Source organism: Ursus americanus, chromosome 1 (genome assembly GCF_024610735.1).
Source record: "Ursus americanus isolate L20-20 chromosome 1, mUrsAme1.1.p, whole genome shotgun sequence".
NCBI lineage: Eukaryota > Metazoa > Chordata > Mammalia > Carnivora > Ursidae > Ursus > Ursus americanus.
In genome coordinates this window covers 63,619,374-63,638,285 of record NC_142127.1, presented here as the reverse complement: position 1 = coordinate 63,638,285, position 18,912 = coordinate 63,619,374, and the positions used below count along the sequence as shown (strand labels likewise).

The 18,912-nt window shown below is 36.3% G+C and overlaps 1 protein-coding gene across 14 annotated transcripts in view; it reads right to left on the bottom strand.

Moving 5' to 3' along the window:
* Window positions 1-18,912, bottom strand: part of GULP1 (GULP PTB domain containing engulfment adaptor 1) — a 247,233-nt gene that overhangs the window by 156,453 nt on the left and 71,868 nt on the right. For 9 of the 14 annotated variants that reach the window (XM_087861957.1, XM_087861934.1, XM_045806305.2 and 6 more), the window contains exon 2: window positions 3,494-3,626. The exons of 1 other annotated variant lie outside the window; for it this stretch is intronic. The gene's annotated coding sequence lies outside the window, so the exon portion shown is untranslated. Of the gene's footprint in view, window positions 1-3,493; window positions 3,627-13,251; window positions 13,322-18,912 lie in introns of all 14 variants that reach the window. 4 more of the 14 variants (XM_087861951.1, XM_087861937.1, XM_087861954.1 and 1 more) reach the window with 2 other exon arrangements.

The window sequence follows — 18,912 nt, the reverse complement described above, 5'->3', positions numbered from 1 at the left end:
AGGACACAAGTCACTGGAGTATTCGGGCTCACCTAGTTAATCCAGGATGTTTGCTCTCAAGATCCTGAGTTGAATTACCTGTTCAAAGACTCTTTCCAAATGTCATATTCACAAATACCACAGGGTAGGACTTGAACATATGTTTTTGGGGGCCATCACTCAATTCACTACACATGGAATGACACTTCCTACATTTGGTTGTAAAGGAATGCTGTTTCCATAGTCGTGCTCACTTCTGCGCCCTCTTGGATTGCTTGTCCCAGGGAAAACTAGCTTCCATAACCTGAGGCAGCCCTACCGAGAGAGGCTCCCCATGGCTGAGTCTGGAAGTGGACTCTTCAGCCCCAGGTGAGCTCTGAAATTACTGTGCTCCAGCTGACAGCGTGACAGCAGCACCATGAGAGACCTGGAGTCAGAGGCACCAGCTAAACTGTGTCCAGAAACTATAAGATACTACATAAGCACTGTTCGAAGCTGCTAAGTGTTGAAGTGATTTACCATACAGCAGTAGAAAACGAATATGGAGCTCAAAAAGATGTCAAGGCTAGGTCAACAATAATTAAGACAAGCCATGGAAATGATTCACTTTAGCGTTTAAGAAATATTTATAGAGTATCCTCTATAAAACTAACATTGTGGTGGGTTTTATTTAGATCTAAGTTTCTATCTGTAATGATAAATGATGAGCCAATCCTCAAGAATCTGAGTCTCAGGGAATGATAGACAAGACACAATGCATGGTATGACCGAGGAATGTAAACTGGGTTAAGGTACATAGCACACAGAAGAAGGATCTGGTCCAGGTTCCAAAAGTCAGAAAAGACTTCCTGGAGAAGTTAAATTCTCAACTTCCACAAACTGACCTACCTATAACTATATATTATCAAAGTTCCCTTCATTTCAACAACGCAAAATTTAAGATACCTCTAAGTAGTAAGGACACTTTTCCTGTCCATTACACTAAGACTCCTATAATAAATTTATCTAAGCTTTTAGGGCAAGAACGTATATGCACTTCTGCTGCTGCTGAAAAGGCTAAAGCTAAATTATATATACAGTGGATATTAATCTTTACTTCATATTTCATGCTTTGCTTGGCGTAACTTGTTTTTACCCTTATTGTACTTTTACTTTCGTTTTAAGGAAACTCAAATCACTTTTAATAATAAATAAATGAATATATTCATTTATATATAAGGAGCTGCAATGAAAGCTATAAAGAAAACACAGTGAGAGGGGACAGGAAAATCCTGTGTTCAAAACCAAACCTACAATTTTAACCAACAAAAAAATCTCACTTTTGCTGTATTTTCCCCATTTTGTTAATTCCATCAACACGCCCCTCTTGCCTAATGTAAAAGACCCTCCTAGCACTTACACCATGGTCTTGGTTTTTATTTACATTACTCTCACCCTAGATAAAATTTCCATTGCTTCTTGTTTGAATTCTTCCAGCATTTAGAAACATTGCTTCCTGGGTAACCTTGATCAGACTCGACGTTTCTAGGAAAACCCTACCAGTTGATAACCTAGTACCTGCATCTCAACATAATTAGCTACTGACTAGTCTGTCTAAAAATATGATTCAATTGGGGGCGCCTGGGTGGCTCAGTTGATTAAGCTTCTGCCTTCAGCTCAGGTCATGATCCCAGGGTCATGGGATCGAGCCCTGCAATAGGCTCCCTGCTCAGCGCAGAGTTTGCTTCTCCCTCTCCTCTTGTCCCCCTCTCCCCCTACTCATGGGCACACACATGCTCTCGCTCTCTCTCTCTTTAAAATAAATAAATAAAATATCTTTTAAAAAAATGTGATTCCATTGGTATGCTGTCACGGTGTATTATATTCTTTTGTTGGTCATGCATGTCTCATCCCCTACACTACAAGCTCCTCAGGAATGAAGATTGTCATCATCTTTTTTTCTATGGTTCCTTAAATTTTTCAAGTACCTGGCAAACAGCAAGTATTTAACAAATGCTAATGAAAATCAAAGGAAAAGTCTACAAATTGTTCTCCCTTCTTTTGGGTTTGCTCTCCCTTCCTTAGTCTAACACACATATCACTTCTATATTAAGCATCTTAAAGGACTGCACGGACCATCTCATTCCCTTGCAATTGTTCCTTCAATGTATAAGAATGAAATATAAATGTCTAAGTATAGAAATCCAGATACAAAACATACTTCCCATCACCCTGCTATATATCTACCTTATCTTCCCTATTTCCTGAATACACCCCTTTCTTTCTCAGCTGTGCATCTTTGCTCCAACTTGGCCCTCCATTTAAATGTTCGCCCGTTCAAAGTTCTACCTACTCTAAAAAGCACAACTCAACTGGTTTCTCATTTGTGAAGTGTCCCTGGCACCTAGCACATTCTACTTTTACCTAAGGAACTGAAATATGCTTCTTATCTTGCCATATTTTATTGCAAATTAAAAGAGGTAAGAAAATACTTTTATATCTTCCTGTCCTTTATGTCTACCATCACCACCACCATCAACAATAATCAAATAATCATTATGCTTAGGCTTAGTACAATAATAAATTTTCACTAAATACTAGTTGAATAAAATATATTTATCATTTATAAATAATGTATTTTTAGACAGTATAGAAAGATGATGAATATATACACTTTTCTTTTACACTTAGTTATATAAGGGATATATTGGCTGAATATATGTGAGTAGAGAATACTACTTACAAGTAAATTTTAGAATATTAACTTAATTTTGAATTTTTCCTTCAACACAAACTAGGTTTTGTTTGGGAATTTCTTTGAATGACAACATTTTAAGTCATGGACCAACATTTTCAAAAATGGTAATGAAAACTGTAACTCATTACTACTTTCTGGAGGTAAATTCAGAAATAATAAAAAAGCCTTTGAAATATCATAGCCATTGAGCGACTGATGCTAATTTTAGTAACTACCAATGCAAAATGAGTGACGTACATACCAATCTATCTATAAAGATACTGTCTGAATAATAAACACAATCTAAAAAATATTTTAAAATCATTTGTTTATATTAACAAAGAAAAATATGAAACAATTCATATTCTCAGAACAAAAATAGATTTGTTACAAAAATAATAAATTCAACAAAGAATACATATCTCAACTTTGTTTAAAGGGGGAAATCAACAAACATTAAATGATATAGAATAAAATGATAACAGAACTTTTTGTTTTTATTTTTGCTTAAGTAGGCTCCAGCCCAACTGGGGGCTTGAACTCACGACCCTGAGATCAAGACCTGGGCTGATATCAAGAGTCAGACACTTAATCAACTGAGCCACACAGCCATCCCAGGAGGTCATTTTTTAGAAAAACAGGCTCATTTGTGATTTTAATTTTATTTTGCTTTTATGTATTTCACCATATTCTGCAATAAAACTATCTTAATATTCGGTACAAAATAAAAACATTGTTTATAGTTTCAAACCTTTTTGAAAATGGTGGTGTATAATATAAACAATCACTTATTCTTACCTGGACAGGCTCGAATACAGTTGAAAGAATATGCAGACGCTTGACTTTGAATGAATAGCTTCAATCATACAGTTGCCATCTGAGTTCTTCAATCACTTTCTCTCCTATGTATATCAGAGGGAATCACACGTAACTAAAAATAAAATTAAAATTGGACTGAGCAGAAGTAACCAATAATTACATTTATGTGTATTTTAATTCAGAGCTTATGGTACATATTCTAAAATTCTAAGTATGTTTCTTGTGAAAGTTCGAGAAGTTATCTAATAAAAAAACAGTGGTAAAGCGTGCAGTTTTTTTGAAAAGATAGATTAACAGATTGCTAGATAAGGTCAAATACCAAAATTGCTAGATAATAAGTTAAGTGTTTTAGCTCATGGATCTGTTACCATGCAAGCACAGTGATGGCTGGTTGACAATACACCCCTTCCCCCTGCGGGCTGCACAGCTAGCCCCAGCTATCTCCTTCAGTTATCAGCTAATTAAACCAACCAAGTGCATACTCTGTCCCTGTTAAGAAGATGAAACAGAATTTTAGAAAGCACTGACCTATTTTAACTTTCATTTCACTTCCACTGCTATGGAGAAGCGTTTAGGTAACTTATCCTTCTATTCATTCTCATGCTATATGAGAACAGACATAGTGGCTGATTAAGATTTTTACATTTTTTTATTCCAACAGACGAAAGGAGAAAGCTTTTCCAGATGCAACACAAATTATGCCTTCCCTTAATTTGGTCACTTCAAATGTACCTCTGATATAAATTTCAAATACTAGCAAAAATATTCACAGTATAGTATGTCTTCTTGCCAAAACAACTGTTTTTTCTGTTTTGTTTTGGCAAAAATACAAAAATGTATCTTACTCTTTTGTTCTGTTTCCCTCCATAACGTTGATACAGACCGTTGGTAAAGCCAGATCTCTATTTTTGACTTTCTCAAATTATAGACTAAAGACAGATCTTAAATATTTTCTTTCTGCCTCTCTGTATCGAAGCCAGCTGAATATTCTGAACACTACGTTTTTCCCTCTCAGCCACAATTTTCTTTAGAAGTCTGTTTGCCTACTTGTTCATGCTATTCCTGTTCTAACAAAACTTTAGAAAGAAAAGAATGATCTTCGTTTAGGTGGCCCCAGAGGCAAACTCTTGAGGTAATAATTCAGGTAAATAAGTTTGTTTGGGAGATGCTAAAGGCAAGGGTTTGTAGACAGATCATCAACAACACCTACCACAACAGATTACTGTAAAATCTGGATTAAAATAGGAGCATGGTTTATTTTAAAGCCATATATGGGTATTTTATAATTTCAGGTAAAAAAGTTTATTTACCCAGTGATGCCATTATTTATTAAATCACATGGTACTCTCTTAGTGTTTACTGCATCTTAGGGTTTATATAGGATACAATTCATTTTCTCTTTCCTCAAAATGTAAAGGCTCCATTACCACATCCCTCCAGCTTTAGAAATCAAACATGACACAGCTAAAAGGTAACCGTGAAACTATGTCATGATTTCCAAAATGACTAACTAGATCATTTTTCTCTTTTGTGTTGGGGACAACTGAGAAAAGGGGAGAAAAAATTAGTTCTTTTTTAGCATTAAGGATAACTTTTCTATTTTGTGCAAATATTGGTCTTACGAAAATAAATAAGAAAGAAATAACCCAAGGTAACTTAAGTAACCAGATTATTCCAAAAAATCCCATTCCTAAATATTATAGGAAAGTAAATATTTTCCTTAAAGTAAATTAAAGCAGTTAACTCAATTTAACATCCGCAGTCTGTATTTCTATCTCAGATTGACTGAAATCCAGTCTTACTGAGGAAATGTTTTCAGCCTGGAATATTTTATGCAATGTGACAGAAGAGAGAAGAGCACTAAAATACCCACATCAAAAAACAAGAATGAACTAGTGCCTACTTCTATCTTTCTTCTTGTAAGAAAATGACATACACTCTTAAGTGGTTCTATTGTTCCATGTCTGATATGATTAAATTTCTGCACATAAAGAGCATTGGCAAATATTCTTGCAAAAAATGAGATATGCTTTGGGTTGTCTTTTTGAATATATTTTTATTTTAAAATATAAAATCTTGTTTCCAAGAATGATTCTTAAAATTTTATTATGAACATAGTATACTCAACTTCATCTTATTTTGCCACCATTTATTATATATTGACATGAAATTTGAAGATGTATATGAAATTAAGTGAGGCCAATCATTTCTTTACCAGAACTTTGATTTTTCCCAACAGTATTAGTTTAAGAAACTAACATTATTAGCACTGCAATATGACTAGATGCTTCAATCTGTCAATGCAACATGGCATCTTTAAATATTTCATACACAGTAAAACCAACTAAAACAAACAAGCCAAGCTATGACATATTTCTACTTGTCATCAAATGAAATAGAAACCAGCATTATCATAATCTTAAAACTTTTTCAAAATCATTTTGCTCCTTATTTTTCTTTTTATAGCTAGCCCCAAAAATTGATTAGCAATGTCTCAAGCTAATTTACAAAATGTTGCAAAAAGAGTTTTCCTAGATATTCATCTTTTATTCCCTCTGGGTATCTAAATTCAAAATATACAAAATCAGATCCTTGGCCTGTGATTTTCCTTTTCCTTTTTTTTCCCTTTGTCCTGTGATTTTAATTAAGTACTACAATTTTCGTTCAAGCAGAAACCTGGCACTATTAATCCCTCACTTTCTTTACTTTCAATCCTTCACTTTCTTTAGTTTATCGTCATAAAGTTAAATCAGAATAAATTCAATTCCTCTTAATACAAAAGACCCCATTTTGTTTCTTCTCCCAGTTTATGTCCTCACCAACCCTTCAGCAGTCAGCCATGATCAGTCTAACAAGTAATCTGATCATATCACCCTCTGGACAAAGTCCAAATGTCTTAACATGCATTAGCGTATTAGTCCAAATGCCTTAGAATCTTTCCTTAATGATGTCTCCTCAAATGTTTTCACTCGAATGCCCCAGGAAAAGGGTATAAACTGTCATAGTGGCTTGGGGCAATAATTTCCTGTTCATTTTAGTCTTCTCACTGAGGCAGTGGCATATATATATGCATAACTATACTCCTATGCTCTAAGGAATGTAAAGTCGGAAAATTAATTTAGTTCATTAGACAAATATTCATTGAGCATATACTGAATACACAATTGTATCAGTCATTAGGGAGAAGAAAATAAGTCCATGTTCTCCTCTGCATTTGTCAACTGATAAGGACGATGTTAACAGCAAGGTCAAGCACTAAAGAAATGTAGAGAATGTTTAGGAAAATCCTGCTAAAAAAGATGGAACCTGTGAATCTTCAGTTTAGAAGTTATCCAACGAAGAAACTGGGAAAGGCCACAGGTGGCAGAAGGAACATCATAAGCAAAAGCACAGGAACAAGAAACAATGTGCCACCATCAAGGATAGGCAAGTGGTTAGGTATATGTGATTTGAAAAGAGAATGCTTAAGGAATTGTTTTATAAGAGATTTCAGCAGTAAGGTAAGGCCATAGCAGGAAGGCTTTTTTTTTTTTTTTTTAAGATTTTATTTATTCATTTGAGACAGAGACAGAGAGAGAGAGAGAGCATGAGCAGGGGGAGAGGCAGAGGGAGAAGCAGACTCCCTGCTTGAGCTGGGAGCCGGACGTGGGGCTCCATCCCAGGACCTGGAGATCATGACCTGAGCCAAAGGCAGATATTTAACCATCTGAGCCACCCAGGTGCCCGCATATCAGAAAGGCTCTTGAACGCCATACTGTGAAATTTGGATTTTACCCTAAAGACTCCAGGAGTATGATAAAACAGGGAAGTGGTGCAGTAAGATATGTATTTTAGGAGGATCATGTGGCGAATGTGGCGAATGTGGCTCTCAGGAGGCCATGAAAGAGAGAAGGTGAGACAAGCAAACTGCTCCTTAGAAATCTATGCATATTTGTTAAACGGTAATGCAAAATAGAAACAGACTCTAGACATTCATATTTGTAAGATGTAAACCTGGAATGGTGGTTGGAATTTAGCTTCTGTAGGAATAGAGCAAGACCAAGACAACTCTGGCCCTGGGCTTTCCTATTCTCAGAGATGTCAGTCTGGACCAAGAATTCATATCATCTGTTGTCATTCCAAGTGCATTTTAAGTTCCCTTTCCTCAGCTCTCATTATGGAAAGAAATAAGTGACAGAGGATGACACATGACAAACTATTTCAGAATTAATAACAATTTTAAATACGCCAATTTAAAAAACAAATTCAACCTAGTTCTTTCCTCTGCATTTGACATGAAACTTTTAGAGGTGCTTCAAAGCTGTCACCAGTAGGAAATTTTCCTAATTAGAAGAAGTAGGAGAACGATTATCACATCATTCACCCTTTCTGGTGAAATCAGTGAAAAACACAAGTCACTTTCTGTGTAACTTTTGGTTACTATATTTTTCAGCCTACCTAGGTTAAGGTAGGCCTGTGTTCTTTTTCAACATTAACTCTCCACAAACTCTGGTCTCTCAAATATTAAGAACCTTTTATGGAAAAAAACACAGCCCAGGCAATGAGGTGAATCGTAATGCTGACAACAGGTCGCAGGTTAAAAATTCATGACTTGAGTTAATGAATGATGTAGGACAGAGTGAAATTCATAGTAACGTAGAGAAACTTTTTCAATGCAATAGGCATTCGAAGAATAAAATAAATTTGACTAGGGAAAGGGATGTAAATCTTAGAAATGTTTGGAGGAATGAGTAAAATAGAAGAGCAAGAGAGCAACGGGAGAGAAAGCTATTCTCCTTCAGTCATCAGAAGTTCTGGGATTTATTTACACTGTTTGAGCCGGGAAGGTGACATGCACATCCCCAACCGATGACTGGGAATGCGGAGTCACTGATTCACTCAGGCCAACCAGGGTGCATTCCTGGAGATACAAGTATAGTCAGTTCTCCCAAATCACATGGCTACTACACAGGATAAAGGTGCTCCCACCAAGGAAATCTAGCCTATTATAAACCCAGTGGTAGGGAAATTAACAAACACTAACTATATATCATATGAATTTAGAAAGAGAAATGAGATATTCCATACACAGCAGTAATCATTGTGCCTGGCACATTAAAAATAGGACTTAGTAATTCACAATCATTTTATTACTTCTGCTGTAGCTCCATACTTTCATATTACGAAGAAAACTGCAATACATAGCTCTGTACAAATTATTGCTTTATTATGGCTTCCTAGAGGTGAAATTACTAGTTCAAAAAGTACTTGATCTTTCAGGTACTTTCATACATATCACCAAGTTGTTTTCTAGAAAGATGTACCAACAAAGGCTTCCACCAATAGCAGATGATATTGCTAATTTCAACCATCCTGGCAAGCAACAATTTTTTTCTTAATCTTTTAACAATTTGGTTGTTCAAAAATTTATCTTTTTCTAAAATGTGTTATTTCTTTAACTGCAAGTGAGGTACGACTTTTATGTGTTTTAATTTATTAAATACTTTTTTATAATTTTTATTTTCCTTTTGGTATACTGTTTTTATATTTTAATGAGGTTTTTTTGAGATTTTGATACAAATATATGCCTCAGGGCCTTCTTATTTCCTCTGCCTTCATTGTCTTCTCCCAGGTAAGTACATTCATCACTCAATTCCTTCATTAGATAAGGAAAGGCTGGTTTTCAGTTTCCCTGAATGTCAGTTATACATTTACCTACAAAATGATGTAAGTTGCTAGTCCTTACTTTAAAATCTTAGCTATGAGCTGATATGAAAGCTTTAAAGCAGCTAAATCATTATCAAAGGTGTCAAAGAATTTTATTTAATGGTTACATTTGTCTAATGTATTTTATAAATTTAATTAGTTTTAATTTTTTTAATTAATCATCTTATTTAGTCCTAATACTAGGATTATTTCTAATACACTGAAAATAAGGATTTCAACACCATGTTCTTTAAAAATGGAACTTTTTCCAAATATTCTCCATATTTTAAGCTCCTTCCTTCTGTCCTTCCTTCCTTCCTCCCTCTTCCTTCTTACTTTCTCTTCACTCTTCTTTCCTTCTTTCATCTCAGAAAACAAAATCATGAGTCACTACTCTTCACTTTAGTATTTTAATATATTAAAACATGTTCAGGAGACTAAAAAAATATTTATAAAACACCAATGCTAAAAACCACCCTTAATTTTCAAAAAACTTTATTATTAAAAAAGTTGTAAAACTATATAAATATATTTCAGTGTTTGTGGAAATGAAGCACCTATTCAATAAAGGCTCTTATTAAGCATTTTTGTAAATAGCCACAAAACAGAGACTGTTCAAAATAAGGAAATCAAGAAACTGTGGTTGATTCCTTAATAAAAAATTGGGGCGGAAAACATTCATTTACTTGGGTTACATAAAGAGTCATTAGTTTAATTTTTCCAGTCCTGTGGAGTTTAATTTTATTCATGTTAATATCTATGAAGTATGTAATGTGTTTAAAGGCAAATTTCAGGGAGCTGTATGTAATTCAGTGTTCCAGTTCCCCACAATTATAGTGGGGGTTGGGGAGAAGTTTTATTCATCTTTGTGTCTACTCTAAATTAATCGCAATATCATAACAACTGGATATAATTAAATTATACAAACACTGCTCAATAAAATCTAGAAAACCTTCTGTATCAACATAATTCCCCACATAAAAAGTATATAAATGCATCTACTATTAATTAATTATTATCTTACAGACAAGGAAATAGTCTTTTGAGATGCTATCATCACAAGTATTTTATATGTTGACTGGGTATGTTTCAAGGCCTTTCTTCAGCAATCAAACATTTTCAGCATCAAGATTTTGCAATCATCCTTTATGCTGACCTACTATGAAATATTAGTGTGCCATTTTAACCTGCTGTTCTTTTGCTCGATGGTATTTTCACCTAACAGCACACATTTCTCTCTTCATTTAATTTAGTATATACAAACATTGTGCCTCCTGCCACCACTTCCCTGGAAAAACAAACAAGCAAACAATATCACATTCTCAAAACTTCACCCTGGGTTTTCTTTGCAGACCTACACTCTCCCCTTCTTCCCAGTAGTTATGTTTGACTGAGTGAGGGTGTCTCTAGTGCTAGTTCCAAGACTGGCCAGTGAGAATACCAGGACCCTAGTCATAACTGGTTACTCAGGAATGGAAATGTGCACTATGTTCTTAAAAGAAGGAAAATCATATCAGCACTTTTTTCTAAAACTATTTAGAAGGAAGCAATCTCTTTCCATTTGAGTTGATTAAACTGATGATTAAAAGACTGATGGCTATTTTGTCCTCAGGTTTCCTACCTTCAAACAAATTCAACTCCGTGAAAACCAGTTATGAGAGCGAAACAACTATCTGAGTGCCTGGATTCAGCCTTGCCCGAAGCATCACTCTAGAACTTTAAATTATAATAACCAATATATATTTTGTTTTAACTGAATTTTAATTGGTTTTCTGTCTATTTCAACCAAATAATCACTCTGGGAATATATGCTATTTACTAATGTATACTATATATTTCACTGAATTTTCATTTGCCTTCCTCCAAATTGAGCTAACAGTATCAAATGGGCCAAATAATTGAAAGATACATTGAAAAAAAATAAAATTTTCTACAAAATTGTTATTCAGCTAATGTTTTGGTGTTTTGAAGATATCTGCTGCCATTAGAAGCTGAAAAGGATACGGAAGGTCAGATGAGTCTTCAACAGATTTTTAAGAATTAAAAGGGGAGAGGGGCACCTGGGTGGCTCAGTCCGTTAAGCTACCAACTCTTGATTTCAGCTCAGATTGGAACCTCAGGGTCCTGAAATCAAACTCAGCCCGGGGCTCTGTGCTTAGCAGAGAATCTGCTTAAGATTCTCTCTCCCTCTTCCTCTGCCCCTTTGCCCCTAACCTCTCAAATAAATAAATATTTTTTATTATTATTTTATTTGCCTTAAGATTTTATTTATTTGAGAGAAAGAGACAGAGATAGCGAGAGAGAGCACAAGTGGAGGGGAGGGGCAAAGGGAGAGGGAGAAACAAGCTCTCTGTTGAGCCTGGAGCCAAAGCAGGGCTGGATCCTTGGACCCTGGGTTCATGACCAGAGCCAAACGCAGATGCCTAACCAACTGAGCCACCCAAACACTCCATAAATATTAAAGAAAAGAAAGGAAAAGAAAAGAATTGAGAGGGCAGAACTTACATAGTTTAAAATGTCTGCTTTTTTTAAATTTTGTTTTGTTTTTGTTTTTATTTTTGAAAATGTTTGTGTTTTCTTGAGAAATGATATAATATAGGGGCACTGGGTGGCTGAGACGGTTAAGCATCTGCCTTTGGCTTGGGTCATGATGCCGGGGTCCTGGGATGGAGCCCCACATCGGGCTCCCTGCTCTGTGCGGAGCCTGCTTCTGCTTCTCCCTCTTCCTCTGCCCCTCCCCCTGCTTGTGCTCGCTTGCTCTCTCTCTAATAAATAAACAAAATGTTAAAAAAAATGATACAATATAGACTTTCATGAAATTTAGACTGCAGCCTTACATTAATCACATCTTAACTTCTACTGAAGAGAGCATAAATGTGATTGATTTATACAACTGGTAAACAGATTCAGGATGGATATGAATAACTTTATAAATCTGATATGCAATAGGTGATGTGGAACATAAAATAATTCAAAAATTATACAAGATGAATAATATCTCTTCATTCCTGATGAATTAATGTTATGTTTTACATAAAAGCAAATAAAGACCTGATTGGCAGATGAACAGAATTATTCCTACCTGATTCCACTCTAATAAGGTACTTTCGTATTTCTTTGGAGCTTCTCACAAAGACACCACCTAAGTAAACATTGTGCCTTACTAACTGGTCACAGAAGTTTCTAGGGCAATTATTTATGTTGACACCTGAACCTTTAATAGCTCTCCCCTATCTGATAAGGATTTGATATCTACTATGTAGTATCTGAATGGCCTATCAAAAATAAAGACTTATACTATCAGTGTTTACAAAGCTGTAAAAATAAACCCAACTTTATCTTATAATAGACTTAATAAGGATATATCAGATACCTGGGTTTACAATTTCATAATTTATTTTTAAAGACTCAGTGCACAAAACATCATAAGGCATTGAGAAGTTCTCCCAAATAAATGTCAGCTATAAAGAAAGAAAAGTTTAGCTTAGTGAAGCTCATTTTTCTTCATTGTTTCCTTGTTTCAAAAAAAGAAAAAAATTATGACCATTTTCCTTTTTTCTTTTTCTTTTTTTTTTTTTTTAAGATTTTATTTATTTATTTGATAGAGAGACAGCCAACGAGAGAGGGAACAGAAGCAGGGGAAGAGGGAGAGGAAGAAGCAGGCTCCCAGCAGAGCAGGGAGCCCAATGTGGGGCTCGATCCCAGGACCCTGGGATCAAGCCCTGAGCCGAAGGCAGATGCTTAACGACTGAGCCACCCAGACGCCCCCATTTTCCTTTTTTCTTAAATAAATTCAAATGTAATATCCTATCTAAATAAACATTGTTCTCCAAAGATACCTGATCCTTCCCTAGAATTTCTTCTCCGTTTTTCCCCTCTCTTTTAGGCTTGAGCTCCATCTCAGAGAATTCAATAAACTATAATCACTGAAGAAAGAGGTCATAGATTATAACTATATGTTTGAATCATTCCTTCTCCCAACCCCACAGGATAGAGTCTATGCTATCAAATGAATATATAAAATACTTATAATGAACAAGCATTATATTTACCCAAGCTATGAACTTCTCTTCAGCCTCCTCTGTTACACATTTTCCTCATCAGTAGGGAGTTATTTCTATCCTGACAAAACATCAAAGAGATCGCTAGTTTTTCAGTTGTAATTGAGTTACTTTGTGATAAATGAAGATGGTTTCCTATCTGTGAGCAAAGAAGATTTCAATCATCTCATTTGAACCTAATCTCCCCAAGTTCCAGAATAGATGCAGCAGGCCTTTTTTTTGTTCATAGATTTATCAAAAGAGTAAAAAATGTGGAAATGTCATCATAATTAGGTCAAATCTAATTTCACTGGACAAATATTTTACATGTAAGTTAGGTCAAAGTAACCGAGAGAGCACTTGCCACATGATGATAGTAACACCTATGCTTCCTCTCTCCCGGGGGTATTTTCAAAGGAGTTACCTATCTATAAAAGCCCTTTCAGAAGTGTAAAGTACTATACAAATATGAGACCATGTTACTAGTCTAAAAGGATACATTCCAGGAGAAGTTATAACTTGTGCTAAAACTGTAAAATTTACAACCAAATTTCCCTTTTCCAACAAGTGATGTCAGAGTCCACACTTGCAAGTAAAGTTTCTGCAAAGACATGACATAAGAATTCAACACTGAGCCACAGAGAAAAGAAGATCATGTAATATACCAGGTATATTTGATTTCCAAGCTCTGAGTAGTTAAAAGAAGCAAATAACCAAAAAGCAGTCTTCCAAATGCTCTAAATCTATGAATAAGTGGAAAGTACTAATGTTAGCCATAGCAGGTCCCTCCTCTGGAAACTCTTGACTAGGTGACACTAGGCAAACCAGTTTTTATCTCTTTGCTATGCACGAAAACACTTAAAATTGAATCAGTACAGTACATTCTTTCAGACAATGAAGACTTCATTTCATTCAGTCACTTAAGATCATATTACCAAGCGCACATCCTCTATCTGTTTTGCTGTAACCATCGACAGCAAAAAAAGCAAAATGAAAGCAACAAAAGCCTTCCAATCTCATAGACTAAAGCAAAGGGAAACAATGACCTAGGTACCTGTGGGATAGACTTACCTCTCTCTCTAAAATGTAACCGAAAGCTAGTGCACTAGTTTATAATAATAGTAATATATGAATATGCTCCTTCCTCATCTCTGCCCAGTTTTACTCACCCAATGACACTACTGAACACCTGCTCAGTGTTGTACAGTGGGGATACCGACGAAGCCGTGAAGCTTCTCATCTAGCAGAGGAGTCAGGCATGCATATGAACTACAACCTGCTATTATAAATGCTAAAATAGATGTCATCCTATTAAGCACCTGCCTGTAACTTAATTCTTAATGTCTAAATAATCTATTCAAACTAGTTCCGTGCTGCTGCTGATGAACGTGCAAGTTTAACTTTTCAAAATGTTTTCACTGTTATGACATCTTATTTTCAAAACAACCCTGTCCCAGATGTAGGGTCCTTCTTTTACCAAAACAAAAATCAATACTGAGAGATGAGTTACAAGCATCAGAGCCAAGACCACAACTCAGGAATTCTGACCCTTTTTATTTCCTTTTCACTACTAGAGGACAACACTCTAGTTTGCGTGCTAAAATCCTGTGTACCCTTTTCATTTTATTTCACTCTTTTTTTCCAAACTATGTCTATTGATAAAACCGTTAAAGAAAAATCCTCACCTATTATGGCTAAAGCAAGCTCGTGTGAGAAAACGATTCTACACCATGAATTTCTTGTTGCCAAATGAAATAATGAAGTTTATCTTTTCTATTAGTACCTGCCAAGAACACCTACTACAGAATAAAACAGACACAGTGTGAAGTCTGAAAAATATATCAGATGCTTGTACACCAATGAAAATTGCTGCCTAATCAAGGAAACCATTCTATTCAACCTACTTACATCTTACCAGCTGAATTATAAGTACAGCAATCACAGGCTCACTGTATATCTGAATGAGATAAAAATTGCATCACTTTCTTTGTGCCTGGTACATAGTAAATGCTCAAGAGATATTTGGGAAGGAGTTGGTGGGGGAAAGGCAAAGGAGCGCTAGAGGAGGGAGAACTCTTAATAGGTCGTCAAGCTCTACCTTGCCAAAAATCAAACAAACAAAAACAACAATAATAACACATACACCACAAACAGTTTCACAGAAGCAGTACATACATTTAAAGGCACTATGTCTCACATTTTAAAATCTCTAACTCTGCTTTTTTGTCCGTGTTACCTGTATAGTCTTTGAGTACCTACTTTGGAACTTTGCAGAGAAGTAACACATTCAAGACAGCAACAATATTCTGAGATGCAATCTTTATCACTTTTTAAAACTGAAAGAGCCTTACATACTTATAGATGTCATCACCATTATCAAGTAAGTTTAACTCCTTGCACAAGTTATTTATATATTTTCAAGAACGACCTATAGATCAAAAGAACCCATAAAATAATAAATGAAAATTCAATTGAAAGGAAAATCTGTGAAGTAAATGAGGCAGGTGACAAATAAAATATGCAATGAGATCCAAGGAAATTAAGCGAGAAACAAGTATTTCTCATTCATTCATTGCTTTATCAAGGCAAAAATACATGGAAGGCCAACTCTGAGCAGCAGGGGGTCCTCCAACTGCTATGCTCCTTGTGCCAAAGTAATTTCTCACTATACTCAAACTAGCCATCTATTGCTCCCCAATGCCTGCCGTGCCTATAAATCCCATCGGTAAAGGTCTTGCCCTCATCCTCCTGCTGGAAGAGTAACTTACCTCAGGGCACTCAGCATAACCCTTTCCCTCTAAGGAGACTGGACTGAGCGCCTGAGCTAAGACTAGATCATCTAAGGCTTAAGCGGGGACCTGGTGCAAAAGCTCCAGCTAAACAAAGCAACAGTGCATTACCCAGACCAAGAACACGCTCTACATTCTGAATTCGGACATGGAAGACAGACTATTCATAACTGGGGCAGAAAACAAGCCACAGAGGGAGAAGATGCTTTACAGATGTTATCAGGCAGCAGAAGTCATGAAGAATAATGATTACGGATGATCAGAAACTGAGTCAGAAGAAGATAAAGAAATACCATATAGAATAGAGAGAATATTGGGAACAGCAGATAAAGCAAAGACAGAAGGGAGCCACATCATCCCAATGGCAGAGAACCAACTCTTACAAGTAGGGGGCAAAGAAGGAATTGGCTCAGCTGCCCTGGTTACTTCCCATTTCTGAATAGCAGTCCATTCTCCCTGGGTTCCCTTAAAGGCCAGAAGTGTGGCTGGGATTCCTGTCTTCTTCATTACTCAACCTTACTGAGGTAACTCAAGTGAGTCTTCTTCCCTGCATCAAAAGAACCTAACACCATCTCTTCTGTCAGGTCTCAAAAGCCACCTATGGTACCAGTTTTAAAACTGCAGATGAACAAAACATCACATACAACACTGTAAAAATATTTTTTACCCTATCAAATTAATACACTCAAAAAATCATACTAACCCAATGAAAAGAAAAGAAAGGCCACACAAATCTGTTAGGCATCTCAAGTCACTGAAAAAAGCATACTCTCCAAAAATGCTCTTCAATTGTAGATATCTGTTCCCCTACAGTTAATTCAAAAGCAAAAACCAACCAACCAACCAACCTGTACTATGATGTTTCTATTTCTTCACAGGAACAATAAAGCACACATTACGTATCTACAGCTTCTGTGTTTTCTTCATTGTGCTTAAAACATTTTGTATGTGTGTTTTTTTTTCACTTGAGGCTAAGGTAAATGTATTCATAGACTCTATCAATAGAGCAGAAAAAATACACTTTTCAATTTTATGGATCCCTCAACACCAAAAAAGCCCAGACGTTCTTCCTAGATTATTCTCAGTTATATTAGATTTCATTTTCCTACGTTATAAAATATTAGGTACGGAATTTTTACCATACTTACAAAATCACACCCTATAGCTGGGAGGAAGGAGAGTGACAAAAAGGGAAAGAGAAGGTTGAAAGAGAAAAGAGGAAGGGATAGGCTATAGAAAGGATGGAAAGGCAAGGAAAGTCCTGGCAAGGCTACACTGAGAAGGAGAGAGGAGAAGGAGGACTAATAGTTATAGGTGCACCCGTGGAACATCACCACATCCTTATTCCCAGGCTTCACACTGGATCCCCACCCACCCTACAGCCAAAGCGCCTAGGCTTTTCCATTTTTTCATTCAGTGATCTAGGTCACTCTTCTTCCTGGGCTCCTCCCTCCTCAATCCACTATTCTGGTAGAAGGATGTAGATGCCCACGTTTCTAATTGTGAATCCTTCCTGTGGGCTTCAGTACATACCCGTTACTATCTTGGTGCCTGTTTCTGAGTTTCTAGGATAATACTGTACTTTTGTTACACTTTCCCTCCATAACGGAAACTTGACAAATAAATCCCACTCACTGGCATGGGTAGGCCCAGACTGCAAAAGAACGCCTGTGAAAGCCCCAGGTGTCTACATATTAAATGCCATCTGCTTCTCCACGCCTAGGCCATACCCACAAGCTAAAGCTCCCTGATGCTTCATCCTGAATCCTGGAGTGAATGTATTTCCTCAGAAGTGCCTGGAGGTAGTCTAAAGTAACCTTGGACTCTATGCTTCTATCTGCCCAGTGGAGCTCAACTGTCTGACCTACAGCTGAGGCAACTTCCCCGCACCTGCCCTCTCCTCTATCCATCCTAGCCCATCCACACAGACACGGACAAATGCTAACAGAAAAACTGGAAATATTGTTCCAGTAACTGCAATCCATTCATGTAACCAATACATATTGAGTGTTAGGGATACATGCAGACTGTAATGATACAACAATGAACAAGACAGATTCTCCCCCTTTAAGGAATCTGTGTTCTATTTATCTGCACAAATAAACTAAAATTTATAATTACAAATAAAGGTAAAACCATTGTCCATTTGTTACTACAACAAATAAAAACATGTGATCTATTATTATACTTCCTAGATAGAACGTTCACATTAGTTGGGCTTCCTTAGAACACAAATGCCGACGCTGAGCGCCTAGTACAATGAATCCAGTACTCCAAACATGCTACTTGGAATGTAAAATCCTTAGCGTCCACTGTGAATTCTCTCCATAGATATTTCTGTCCTAGTAAGTAACCAGGTAATCCTGGGGATCAGGAAGTGGTCTCAGTGGGCCCTTCTCAGTGGGTGCTGAGAAACCCAGTGTTCGCAGGGTAACCATGGTTCCCTCCATATAACAAAAACTTGAACCCCCACATGGAAAATCAAAAAGGCTTTCCCTGGGATTTGCAAGCACTGAATTGCAAAGGGGCTTCCTATTACTTGAGCACTGTGAGCAGGATGACTGGATAGGAAACAAGGATTTACTTATTTAACTATAGTAAATAATTTTCCTGAGCAACCTAGAGGGAGGTCAGTTAGTTCTAAATGAGATATGATAAAGTAGTAATAGCATACATTAAGCCCACTGCATGTAAATTGAAGATTTTAGTATACCTTTTGAAAAACTGCAATATTAGATTTGATATGTTTAATAGGACACAATCTATAAAATTCAATATAACACAAGCATATGAAGTAAGACTGGCAAGACATTGCCACTGGTCAACACCCAAAAGTGTCACAAATTAAGCATGTCTAAATAAGCCCTTATCTTCATGACTCCCA